Source organism: Coturnix japonica, chromosome 1, assembly GCF_054131305.1.
Source record: "Coturnix japonica strain WE chromosome 1, WE-NBRP24, whole genome shotgun sequence".
NCBI lineage: Eukaryota > Metazoa > Chordata > Aves > Galliformes > Phasianidae > Coturnix > Coturnix japonica.
In genome coordinates, this window is record NC_140663.1 from 136,583,995 (window position 1) to 136,598,152 (window position 14,158).

A 14,158-nucleotide genomic window follows, 5' to 3' on the forward strand; every position below is an offset into this window, starting at 1 on the left:
TTAAAAACACTTGATTTTAATGAAATCCTCAAATACTGTTAGTTCAGTAATACTCATCTAAATTTAATTCCATATTTAAAATTTCTGGTTCATGAAGCCTGGAAAAACAAATCATGGTATAAAGAATAAAAAACCTGATCTCTTTAAAAAGTCATTGAAAAAAAATAATAAACAAACAAACAAACAAAAACAATACACAGAGCAAAAATAATAAGAAAAAGAAAAAAACAAAACAAAACAGAAAACACACACACACACATACACACACACAAAAACCAAAAAAAAAAAAACCAAAAAAAACCCAAAAAACAGACCTAACACGATGATGGAACAAATCTACTATCAGAGAAGTAAATTGTCAACATTATTTACTTAAAATTTATTTAAAATTCTCCTTTTTCTTTAAAATCTAAGGTTTGTTCTGCAATTTATTGTATGGCTTTAATCATTGTTAATTCAAGCAAGATTTGAGTGCTTCCCATTATTTAATTACACATAGGAAATCCTTAGATAATAAAAGTTAAATACAATTTAAGCTTCTCAATGCCATCAAATCTGAAACTTATAATGCTATCAAATGCATATGTGTCTGGAAGACATTCAGAATTTAATCTTCTGTCATTCTGCAATTATAACAAATGCAAATCTCTGCAGGAATAAAAGATATTTCAGCATCAGGTGCAGAATATTATCAGTGAGAGGATTTTATTTTTTTTTTTTTTACTTAGAAACACTGGAGCTCACAACATACTGCAAAATCAAATAACATTAAATCAGTTCTGAGTACTTATTTCTAATTGGTATATTAGTGATTTTTTTAAAGGATACAGAAATGCTGGATGTGTTAAATGTATTATCCTGGAGTAAAGTCAGTGAGCACTCCTTCCATAGCTGTGTTAAATTTAAGCACTATTTTGTTCTATGTACTCTCCATCTAGACAGTCTTGCACTACCCTTAGTAACTGGTCAGACTTCCCTAATTAGCAATTACTTACGAAGATTTTGTCATTTAAAAGGCACCTAGCAAGGTCTGTGTTGATTTGATCTTCATTAAAGGTCAAAAAAATTTTACAGTGTAAGAACTGCATGAAGTGGATGAAGCTGCATGAATAGAAAGAACCAGTTGTTTGGTTTTCTTTATGACTTGAAGAACTTTGTTAGGTGCAATCATCCAAACCCTAAAATAAAATTCAAAAAGTATTTCTTAACTTACTAATTAATCTTAGTAAAATTACACAAAAATTCAGATTCCCAGAGGAAGGTACTTAAATAAGTTTAATTTTTTAAAGATATACTGTTGTGTCCTTCTATCTATTAGATATTCTAATAATATTCTGCATAATTAATAAATATAAGCGAGATTTACAGATACGTCAGAAATAAATGTGTTTGGTTTTTTTTTTCTTTAAGCACAAACTTTCAACATATACAGAATAGCAGTAAGAATTAGCCTTTTTTGTGTGTGTTCAGGATAGTTTCTTTTAGAATTTGTAGTTGTTTATTTTTTTCTGTTTCGTTCCTTATTTTTGCAACAACTGAGGAATCTGTAGGTGGTTCTTTATTATACTTGACAATCAATGCATTAAGAAATAAAAGTGAAGTCTCTGCTTTCAACTACTTTAGAAAACTGCCTTTCTGAAAAGAGGCTGATCGTAATAACAGATCCAACAAAGAAGTACATCTTACCATAGTTGAATCTGTTACTGATTTTTAATATACTTTATAATACACTGATAGCACATATCTATCATCTTCTATTATAGCTACATTTTTCAACTGAGTTCTAGTTCTGAACTAGAGAAATTTTCCTTTAATGACTTTCACTTTGAGAATAGTCTTGAAGAAAAATAAATTTTCACCCCAGATTAATCAATTTTTTAATAGAAAATATTTCTCAGGGAAAAATAAAATAAAATAAAATAAAATAAAATAAATAAAATAAAATAAAATAAAATAAAATAAAATAAAATAAAATAAAATAAAATAAAATAAAATAAAATAAAATATAAAATAAAATAAAATAAACTTCCCAAGAGAAAATTCACAGCATTTTCAAGCAAATACAGATCCATTAGTATAAATTCATCAGTTTTGGAAGTGATTACAAATTGTCTGAACATTTTAACTTTATATATGTATTCTCCATATATATATATATATATATATATATATATATATATACACACACACACACACACACACACACACACACACACACATATATACATATACATATACATATAAAGACATAGGATAGATATTCCGTGATTCTCAGATTCTGTGATTCTGTGATATTCTGAATTTGAAGGGAAATGCTGGAATCAACAGGACCAACACTGGGTTCTGTACAGAACTAACTACAAATTAGAACATATGTTTTTGACAGCATTGTCCAAATGCTACTTGAACTTTAGGATTATTGGTAATGTAATCACTACCCAGGGGAACCTGTTCCAGTGCCTGAGCACACTTTATGTATTATAAAATCTGAACCTCCCTTGTTACAGATTCATGCCTTTCTCTCAAGTTTTCTTATTCTCTTGATTTCTTAAGTATGTAAGATATAAGATTAGATCTCATGACATTTTTGGGGTAGTCCAAATGAAAATAAACTGATTTTCATTTAGATTTGTTTGTTCTTTCTTGTTTTGTTCTGTTTAGAGGTTTTTGTTTTTTTCTTAATTGTTTGTTTTATGTTTTGTTTTGTTTATTCAAATTACACCCTTTCACATCCTTTTGCATTTATCTATAGCCTTTCATACTTCATCTTTCTTTATATCTCTTGATGCTTTAGATGAATACTTCTTGTGTTACACAGCTCATTATGAATATACTGTGCTTGTTTAGGTAAAGTAGTCACAGATCTGGCTGTTTTCAGAAATGCTTGCTGAAGCATAGCAGATAAACTAGCTGACTGCTATCACTGATTTTAGTGTGACAGGCCTTCTAGCTTTTCAGATTTTTGTTATTACAATGCATTTGCTAAGCACAGAAACAAATACGATGCTAAATGGAGCAGGAAGCAAATTTACTTCCATGTATACTTCACTTACATCTGGGTCTCATTTGATGTTGAGTTGTTATCCTCAGTATAATTTTACACATCTGTTCAAACACATATATTCAAATGTAGAAGCTCAGAATGTACCTAGCTGAAATATTTAATTGAAATGTTGCCTTGAGCATTGATTCATTTCTATTTATTTCATCTTAGCTGTGAGAAAACAGTGAATAAAATATTGAGTTAACAGCAATATTGTACTTTTTACATGAGATATACAATTTTTCATTATTATAAAATTTATTTATTTATTTATTTATTTCTACAGATATGTTGCATCATTTTTTTACGTAAGTGCTCTGCTATGAAGGGGAGGGCTGGAAGACAGCTCCAGCTGTTGGACTACAAATCCATCTGTATTAATGGTGATACATTACTCTTGTTTTTGAGTAAATGAAACTTTACATATAAGCATTATCTACCTGAAATATTTTCCTCTAAACAATACTCAATATAAGCATTATTCTGTGTAGATTTTTATATTATTTTAGTAGACAACTTCACAAAATAATAAAAGAGTATTAAGTGTGATACTAACGGACATGGTTAAGTGGCGAAATATTGATGGTAGGTGGACAGCTGGACTAGATGATCTTGGAAGCCTTTTCCAACCTTGGTGATTCTATGAGGAAAACCTACTAAAGTATGATTTACTGAGAAAAAATGTTTTATATATATGCATAAGTATAAAAAATATTGAAGTATATTTATACCTCTCTATATAAACATAGAGAAAAATGTATATTGTTAAAGAAAATGGGGTTTCATTTGATTTTCTGTTTTCTTTCACTACTTCAATTTAATTCAAAGCATGGCCTTGATTTATGGAGGAATTTATACTTGTGACTTATGAAACTTTTTAAACTGACAAAGAAGAATATTAATAGAAATTATTCACCACATTTATTGCCATTCAAGACTAATGCAAATTAAATAATTCTTCAAAAAGCAGAAAAAAGTATTATCTGTCAATATAAAATATTAATAGTTTCACATATCATTACTTATTTTCACACACAACTATTGTTCAAAAACATCAAAATTTTATGAATGTTCCTCTGTAGAAAGTGAGATATTATACTACAAATTTGAATCCAATTTTATGCCACGTGGCTATATCTTCATCTTCTTTGATGCTTTGTAACAACTATTTTGAAAAATAGCTGACTACATTAAACATAAAGCCAAATTTCATTTATGGTGAATTTAAAATTAGGTATGTTCTAACTACACTAAATGTATAGTTTAAGGTTTCAGTGGTTTATGTTGTTGTTTTTTTTTTTTTTGGTTTTTTTTTTGTTTGTTTTTGCTATTGTTGCTGTTTGTTTTTCATATAGAAGAAGTACCATAACTCACCATTCGTGTGACAGTTTGCTAACTGACTTTAAGGTTATGCCCTACCTTACAATTGGCTCCCTGTAGTACACAGAATTTGGTAGTATAACTATATATTTCTTGTTTTATTTTATTGTGATCAATCCTTACAACAGATACCAATCTTTTTAGATTATTTTTAAAATTTATTATACACATGTAATATATTGCCCAGATTACATATATATATATATATTTAAACTCTCTCAAGACATGCATGATTCAGGTATTCCTTGCTCCTCTGTCACTTCCATCAAATCTTTCCTCTTCCTAGCCACTTAAAAACATTTTCTCCTCTCTTTCCACATGCAGCACTGTCTCTAAAATTAGGACATGCAGATTCTGGAAAAAAAACTGTGCTACAGTTTTTAGCTACTGTACACAGTACTACTAGAACAGTGCAAGGACAACATCTTTTTGTGATGTCAGTGCCATGAAATTAGGCATCTACCTGAATATCACAGTTAACAAAACCCGAGATATGGCAAAAGGCAACTGATTATAGATATAAATATATATACATATAAATATATATACATCATTCCAAAGAAAACAACACTATTATAATTCTTAAACAAAACAAACAAAAACAAAAAACAAACAAACAAAAACAGGACACAGATCAGGAAAAAAAAATACAATAATCACTCTGTTTATTCTAAGATGAAATCATAAAGATCGCTCTTCCTTTCACTGCATTTTTGGCACAACTAGTCAAATACTATGGGGATGATTCACACAGGCAAAACTAATTTTCTGCAAAGTAGGCTTTTTGTCTAAGCTTGTCACTTTGTGATATTCATGGCATTGGAAGAGAAATAGGCACTTCTAGAATCTCATTTTAAGATAGAAATCTAAAACATGCAAATGAATTCTACCCTTGTAACATTTTTCCCCTTGTTTTCAACTGACTACACATTTTACAGCAGTTGATTCAGATGCATGTAGCCGTACAGTAAACATTTCTGATAATTCCACACAATGCATTTTCATGTCACACATCTGAAATGTCTTTCATTGATCTATTTTCGGTTGAGAAATCAATTGCTTTTATGTATTTTCTTCTGGAGCCTTCTACCAATTTAAATCGCTAAATCCTAAGTACTTCCAAGCAACTGAACTGTTTTAATATGGACGCACCTCACAAAAGTCAAGAAAAACAATCTGATATGTCATCTATCATTTGCCAGTCAGTTTAAACTAACTATACATTTTGAATGTACGTTTAAGTCTATCTTTACCCATTTATATTTGCCATTTAATTAGAGTGATACAGATATTGGTTAAAAAATAGCTATATGGTTTTTTTTTATTAGTATAATTTTTCTGACTATCTCTACTGGTTTTAAGGAAATAAAGCTTTTCATTTAGCTACTATTTTAAATAATTTTAAACCATTTTCACTGCATCATTTCATTCTACTTTCTAGTTATTGCTTTATTTAACCACTTGAACTAAACACAGTATTTTTCAGAGGATCACTGTTCCTTTGTATCAAGGGTTTAAAGTTTTTCTATCCCAAATGGAAACAACTTGTTTCTTAGGGTCAGAGCAGTCTTCTGCTTAGCAAATAAACTCATACATGCAAGTCTCTGCTTTAGTGATACTTGCAGCTGATGAGCTCAAAGCTGATAGCATAAAATCTGATTTTTAGTCCCCTAACTAACGACCTTGCCCTTTTTACAACTGTATTATTCCTACTTGTGTTAGACCATGATGCTTCCTGGGTAGCATTCTACTCTGCTTATCCAATCCACAGTATCACAAAAATATATGTTGTTAACAAGCTCTTGATTGTTAGTAGCATAATGAATTAAAATATCAAGAATTAACAACTGGAGGTCTACACTACTACAACTGTGTACGATCTGATTACCATTTAATCAAAATCATTTTTCAAGCTTTACTTCAACTAGAATTATCATGATTTATAATACATAGGCTTTATTTTCAGTGATAATAGCATTTATTTTACTGTAATTAAGTCTGGTTAATTGTATTTTATTATTTGAGTAAGAGGATTAATTTGACAAGTAAACAAATTTAAAATAAATAAATAAATAAATAAATAAAAATAATTTCCTTTCTAGTGTTCTCCTAGTAGCTGTTAAATACATTATTCCATATTTGAGGAAGATTAAAATAAATAAATAAACTAACTACATAGACAAAAGTTAGTAAAAATGAAAGTTCTTAAACTCTTTCTTATATAATGGAAAATCATTTAGTTATGCCATCACATTTTTGGAGCTGTTTAATACTTATGAGCACTCAGAGAGGATACTATTGAAGCCAACTTAAACTCATAAAAAAAAAATACTACTAAGAAATCCACAGAAGAGAAATTACCTGTGCACAGGTAATTCCTAAGGGATTGACACGGGGAAAAGAGTTACAAGCATATAACATCACTAATGTTATTAATCTGAATGACAAGTAAGAAAGAAAGGATAACAATAGACGCTGACAGTGCACACCATGAACCGTGAATCAATTTATCCTGACACTGACAGTTCAGAAAGAACATTCATCTGATCACATGGTTGAACACAGTCATTATCTGATCATGAAAGGGAGACAGAAAATCTTTTTCTTCTTTTATTTCATTTTAGGACTATATTAGAAATTTATTACAGTTTTTCTTTTTTCACTTTTTTTTTTTTTTTTTTTTTTTTACCTCTCCCTCATTCATTCCCTCTTTTTACTTCTTTATCTTTCTCATTCTTTCTTATTTGGACTCACTGGTGTTTGTTTTATTGGTTGTCTTCTTACTTCTTTAAGATAATTTTTTGTTATATGAATAATAATTAAAGTACTTTTGAGAACTTAAATAAAGAAAAGGAAAAAAAAAAAAACTTATTATGAGCATTGAGGTCACTCCCATCATGTCATTATCAATATGAGAGTGAGTTTCCGGAGAATGAGGATGCATATTACGAAATTTTAATTTCCTGATTTATTAAGACAAAAAATTAATAATAAAAATTACAAAATCATGCATTACTCTAAAATTTATGTTCAGCTGTTTTTCTATATGTTTATTGCTTTTTATATCATTCTTGTAGTAGTAGAGACATTCCAGACTTCAGATTCTCTGACTCTGGAGTGATGACTGTCATGAAGAAAAAGCTTCAAGGAGATCGTATAGCAGGCTTCCAGTAGGCTTGTAGGGTTAGGGTAACCAGTCTACAGGAAAGCCAGGGAGGAACTTTTAATAAGAACATGTAGTTACAGAATGAGGAGAATTGGATTTAAACTGGAAAAGAGTAGATTTAGTCTAGATATTAGGAAGAAATTCTTTATTCTGTGTGAGACACTGGACATGTTTCCCAGAGAGGATGTGGATGCTCCCTTCCTGGAATCATTCATCAGCAATCTGGATAGGGCTTTGTGCAACCTCATATAGAAGGAAATGCCCTGCCTATAACAAGGCAGTTGGAACTAGATGATCTTACGGGTCACTTCCAACCCAAACCATTCTATGATTCTGATACTAGAAGTATTATATTACAAAGAAGTTAAATGGTGGCCTGATCAACTCTTCTAGCCATGCTTTAAAACAAAAAGAAAAAATATTGCTTAATGTAAGGAGGTTGGTCCTGTCTTCAAATCCTGATAAAATCTTATTTGGGACTTCAGGTAGTTTAGTTTACACTTCTGCAGGTGGAAAATTTATATGGAACAAATGTTCATTGTTCTAGAAAAGGAGGGAGAGTCTTCTGCTGCAGATTCTTCCTTGTACATATTTGGGAACTGTAATAGTAACTTGGGAAGATTCCTTGAGTCCAACATTGCTTGTCAAAGAATGCCGAGGTTTTTATTGAATAAAGTTTTATTAAATTTATTATAAATACAGGATTGTTTAATAGTTGGCTATTTAATTGTTTTGATAGATTACGTAATCTATATCAAAGCCATCATTCGTTTTCAATATCCATTACTACATACGTTATTTATCAAGCTCTAATTGATTCACATTAATAATATGCACTAGAGGATAAGCTCTTTTCCCAACTCTTTCTTCTTTTGTAATAGAGCATATTTCTTTTAAGCAATTTTCATAAAGAGATGTTCCAAAACTAATGTCTTCTAATTTATTGTGTTTTCCAATTATATGAGAAGTATATAAATACATTTGTGGTATGGAAATAGAGGCTGAACATTCTGCCAGTATTCTATTAAATTTTGTTGCCATACAACTGATTCCAACAGAAGGGCTATCTGTCAAAATGACATCTGACATGGATGTGTGTGAAAGAAAGGCATGTAATTCAGTTGCTTCATTCAGAAAAAAACTGCACCCACTGACATTCATAAACACTGACTGAACGTTTGTGGAGATGCAACAGTGAATGTGAGCAAAGTGAGGTGGTGGGCGGTGCATTTCATCAGAGGTTACAACGTTGTGGAGGACAAGCCAAGTTATATATAACCATGCAGTATTTCCCAAGCAATGTGTGCAGGACTTTGTTCAGCACTGCAGAAAACTTGTAGTTAATGGTGATGAATGTGTTTTAAAATACTTAGGCCTAGTTTGTTTGTCTGTTAAAAATATTTGTGGTAGGACCACAGTTCCAAAGCTAGCTACAATGTTGCAATTATAGTCTGCTTTTGAAATTAATTATAAAGAAAATGTTCATCCAGTAGATGGAGATAAAGTACTAGAAAAAATATTTTCTTTTATACGATTTATTACATAATGAAGTTTTTTTTGTGTGTGTGTGCTTTTTTTTTTTAATCAAGATTTTTATGTTAATTGACCACAGATAGTGTTTTCATGGCTGTAAATACGAAAGCATCCAAATGGTATTCTAACATAATATTTATAGCCCTAAGTAAGCGTTTCCTGGAGACTAATTGAAATTTCTTATAACAACAAATTTTTCAACAGCTTCACTGTGATTAAGACTCAGTACCTTATCATTTATTTCCATCATATAAAAGTTATGTGAAATAGTTCATATTGTTCAGGTTACGACCCTGGAAAACTTTTTTATTCTGTTAAAATACTACGAGTCTTATTTATAGTTCACATATGTTACTACATTATTCATGTTTTTTGTAGTTTCAGTTGAGTTTCAAAGACTGAGATAAGCAGATCCAAAAATATCCCAAAAAACTCACAATCATCATTTGGACCCCAGGTGAGCTACTGTGCTTTCATAATTTCTTATCTGTTCCCATTTAATAGAAAGTGAAACAGCTGCTTGTCTTCTAACCTTTGGAATCCAGCATTTTAGGGTTTTTTTACATTTCTATTCCTTTTTCCCTACCCATATATATATATATATATTTTTTTTTTAAGCTTGTTTTATCTGTGTAACATAATCTGTTGTTTCCAACAAATGATAACACACCATCTCACAAACAATAAAATTTCTAAATAATTCTGTAAAAATATAAACCAGAAAAATATTCCTCAAGTAGAAAATTTATCTATGTGTTCATGTATAAACTCATTTTCTACAGTACTATGTGGGATCTATAAATATTCTTCTATCTAAAGTCCAGTGGTTTAGATCGTGTGCTCCATGGTCTGCCATATAGATTTCAAATAAAATATGTGGAAGTATAATAATATATAATATAATTTTATTTTTATAGTATACTAAATATTTTTTAATTTATTCTCTCCTTTCTCCTCCCCTCCCTAAAATCATGTATCTTACTTAAAAGATATCAAAGGGGGAATATTTAGACTTTTATTTACAGATTTTTTGGGGAACTTATTTAAAATTAAGCATAACTACAGATGTGTAGATGTACCATTCTATCTACTAATAATATTAGATATTTAAAAAAATTATCTTCCAAAAGCAGAGAAAATGTATCATTGTCATGAAGTTCTACCTATCAATGTATCTCATATAGCTTCTCTGCTCATTATTTCATATTTTTTTTCCTACTTTTTCTCCATGCTTTCTGCAGTTAGGCACTTAATATGGTGAGACTTGAAATTCTATGTTAAGTGGTTTTTTTTGTTGTGGGTTTTTTTTTGTTTTTTGGGTTATTTTTTTCCTTTTTGTCACTAGGAATTATGCAATTATCTCTGAAGAATCCTTGCAAAATAATGGCAAAACTATCTTTGTGGTAACTCGAAAGCCTAAAATTCCACTTCTCTGGGATTTCACCTATAAAAGCGTCATGCTTTATCTGAAACAAACTTTTTTCTTTTAGTTTCTAGATGACACAGATTGGTGGTTTACAGTCTCTGCTTTGTGGAGTAGAGTAGTTTTCTTTGGGTAACTGACTTGTAAATCAAAGTAGAATTTCAAAAGAATCAGAGTTGATAGATGTTTCAATAATGTGGCATGTTGTCCTATCTAATTTTTCTCTATTAGTACCAAAGGGAGAAATAAAAGTTTAAATTAAAAAGCAATGCACAGTGTCTTATGGGATTTGGTTAAAAAACAAATAACAATAATGGCAAAAATTGCTTCTGACAGTACAGTTTTTGTTGTTGTTTTGTTTTGTTTGTTTTTATGTGGGGTGATCTTATCTTGACATAATATATTTTTAATCATCATTTTGAGTACTTTTGAGTAAATACTTCTTGGAGCTTGGAGGCAAACCTAAAATATTGCTTACATTATTCCTGCTCTTAAGGATATTCTTGATAAGACAAATGATATAATCAGAGATGAACATTAGAATTGCCTAATATAGCAAAAACCAGACTTGTTGTAATCACACCATATAAGATAAATTAGCATATATTTGATTCATTTGTACTGTTTATGCATCACAAACAGATTACACAAAAGTGCTGTTCACTTAGCAGCTGATTTGATTAAAACTGCAAATACTGCATCTAAGTGTTGCTGAACATAACCTTTGTTGCTAAGTAACACCACATAAAATCCAAGTGGTGACACAGAAAGCTACAGCCCTGCTGACTATTAATCACTGAATTTTCTATGCTTATGGAAAATTTGCTTAGTTTGGCACAGTATATTTTTTTCTATTTTTTTTTTTTTGTTCTCTTGTAAAATTTGCCAACAGCATTATCAGTCACTTTTATATGGATTTGCTTAACTTTACATTAACTTTTATTATTTTTATTTAAATTAATTTTTGTAGTAGATATGGTAAAAAAATGTAAATATAGAAGAAAAAGTGAAACAAAAATCTTTATATTTCTTAGTAAAACATAGAAAAGACAAACTTTATGCTCAGATTTGAAATTCCTTATAAAAGAGTGATTTGTAAAATATGTTGAAAATCTAGTATTACCATTTTATTTACAGTAAGATCAGTGTTTAGCACTGAAAATTTAACATACTGGAATTTGATTGTCTGGACTTGTGTTATCAGAAGCTGCCCAAGATTTAAAGGTGAAACTCTGTTTTTTAAAAAATAGATTTTTAAATTAGAGTAGTAGAAGAATTTTATATATTTATGTGCAGGCTTTATAAAGTATATCTCTTACTTGTTATCCCCTGATACTTCTTGCTTAGAGTTAAAGTTTTTGTATCAAGAGACCTGAAGGATTTTGATTTTTCATCTGACTAAGCAACTTGGAACTATATTAAAACATCAGCAACAAAAACCTAATTTCTGTCAGGTACTGTAATTTAAAAGACTGTGGAAGGCTGACTTCAGGGGAAGAAATTCATCATTCAGTTGCCCTGAGCATGTGGAGAAGAAGTTAGAATTACAAATAGTTATTACATTGTAAAGATACTCTGAAACTTAAACAGGAGTTGTGGATTCAGTTTTAAGTATATATATATATTTTCTGGAATTTCTAATTTGGTCATAAAACTTTGTGTAGGTCTAAACAGAGTTGTAGAAGTTATGCTTTTACATATTTAGCTGATAAACTGCAAATGACCTTAAAAAAATTACAGAAGAGCTGGTACTATTTGCATCTACAAATGCTGACTAAACATTATTTGTCTGTGGCTCAAAACAATATATAAGATGTTGCTTATATATATATATATATTCATATAGGAAAAGAAAAAAACTAAAAGGATAGCTACAGGGATACACATACTAAAAGTACTTCAGATAATATTAAAGAAATATCTTTAAAATGGAAGAGCATGATTATTAGAGTTCTTTTGAGAGTGAAAAGATTATTTCTCGCTAGGTATGAATAAGCAAAAGAGACCGGTAAATACTGATATTTATAAAGACGATGAAAACTGATCTATGCACTTCTGAATTTGTTTCTCTCTCCTTAAATTATTCAAGTTTTTAGAAATATATATACATATATATTTAAGGACAAATAACTAAAACCTCTGTGAATCAAATAAACACATTGAGAGCTTAAACAGAATTATCATGCGCCAGATGACAATAGGTGTTCTACTATATTGAAGAGGAAGTAGTAGTCTATTGAGGAGTCATTACTGGAATTCTTTAAGAACGGGGAGCAATCTCAATATCTGCCTTCATTTCTGATGTTGGCAGAAAGTTGAACTGAGGTAACAAAATTACTTGATATAAAAAAATTGTCAGTCATTTTGAACAGACAAAAGTAGTGAAATATACATAGATATACATAAATAAATAAATATATTTTCTTGGGGAGTAAAATAATAGGATGAAGGGGAAATTATGTCTAAAAGTGAAAGGCCATTCATTTAGAGTATGAGAACTAGAAATTTTATCCATTCTTCGATCTGGAAACAAGCTGAAACAGAGTCTGTGTACAGATTTATTTACTTGAGTTGAAGATAGAATATTCTGTTTTAAATAGAGTTGTCTTCAAATCAGGTAACTAAATCTGTATACTGACTCTGTTTCATCTTGTTTCCAGGTCCAGTAATGTTCTGCTTTATATAGAGTAATCGGCAAAGAAAAAATCCACATTTTTTAAATTTAAAAAGAGGCTAACAAAGTGTAACTTAATGACTCACTTAGCAAATTAAGATTCAGAGATTCCAGTTATGAAAAGTTTTAGCTCTTGATCCCATCCACCCACTGTCCATACTGATTTGGTATAGCTACCTCAATACAGAGTAGATTGAACACAGCTGTCTACTTTGACTTTCACTAGTCTCTCTGTTGTGGTGCTGCTGCTGTGCAGTAGGAGCTGACTATTACTGTGACAATGCACCAGTGAGATTCTTGGAGTCATTTTCTGGAGAGCCAAGGCTTTATCAGGAAGACTTGCTCACCCTTTAATATCTAGAAGAAAAGTCTAATGGAGAATGGACTACCATAGCCTAAATGAAATCATGACATGGCTGGCTGCTTCCATGCTAGACATGCTAGAACTGGAATCAAAGACACCAAGGGGTATGCTATAACTGATATAACTAATGTATTTTTTTCAGTCCCTTCAGCAGCAGATTGCAGGACAACATTTGCTTTCACTGGAGAAGTGCCTGATATTTGGAACTGACTGCACCAGGGGTGGAAACACAGCCCTACTATTTGTCATGGACAAATCCATAATGAACTGGAACACAATCTTCTGAAGACCTTCAATATGTGTATGACATCATCATGTGTAGAAACAAAGCAGGAGTATTTCAGAAAGTAAGTTAAATTAGGAACACTAAATCTAGCAATCCAGAGTAATACAAAAAGGCACAACAAGGTATCCACTGCAATAATGCAAACATGTGAGGTGTTAAATAATTTTTATACTGTGAGTGATGGGTGCTGAGAAATTCAGACACTGGGATGTACATTTGGCAAAAGCCCCTTTGTTAGTTAATATTATGAGATCTGTCAGTTGAGCAGGCTCTGGTCAATCAAGAATCT

At 30.5% G+C, this 14,158-nt stretch overlaps 1 pseudogene; it reads right to left on the reverse strand.

The window, feature by feature from the left end:
• Positions 1–14,158, reverse strand: part of LOC146762743 (uncharacterized) — an 84,703-nt pseudogene that overhangs the window by 55,891 nt on the left and 14,654 nt on the right.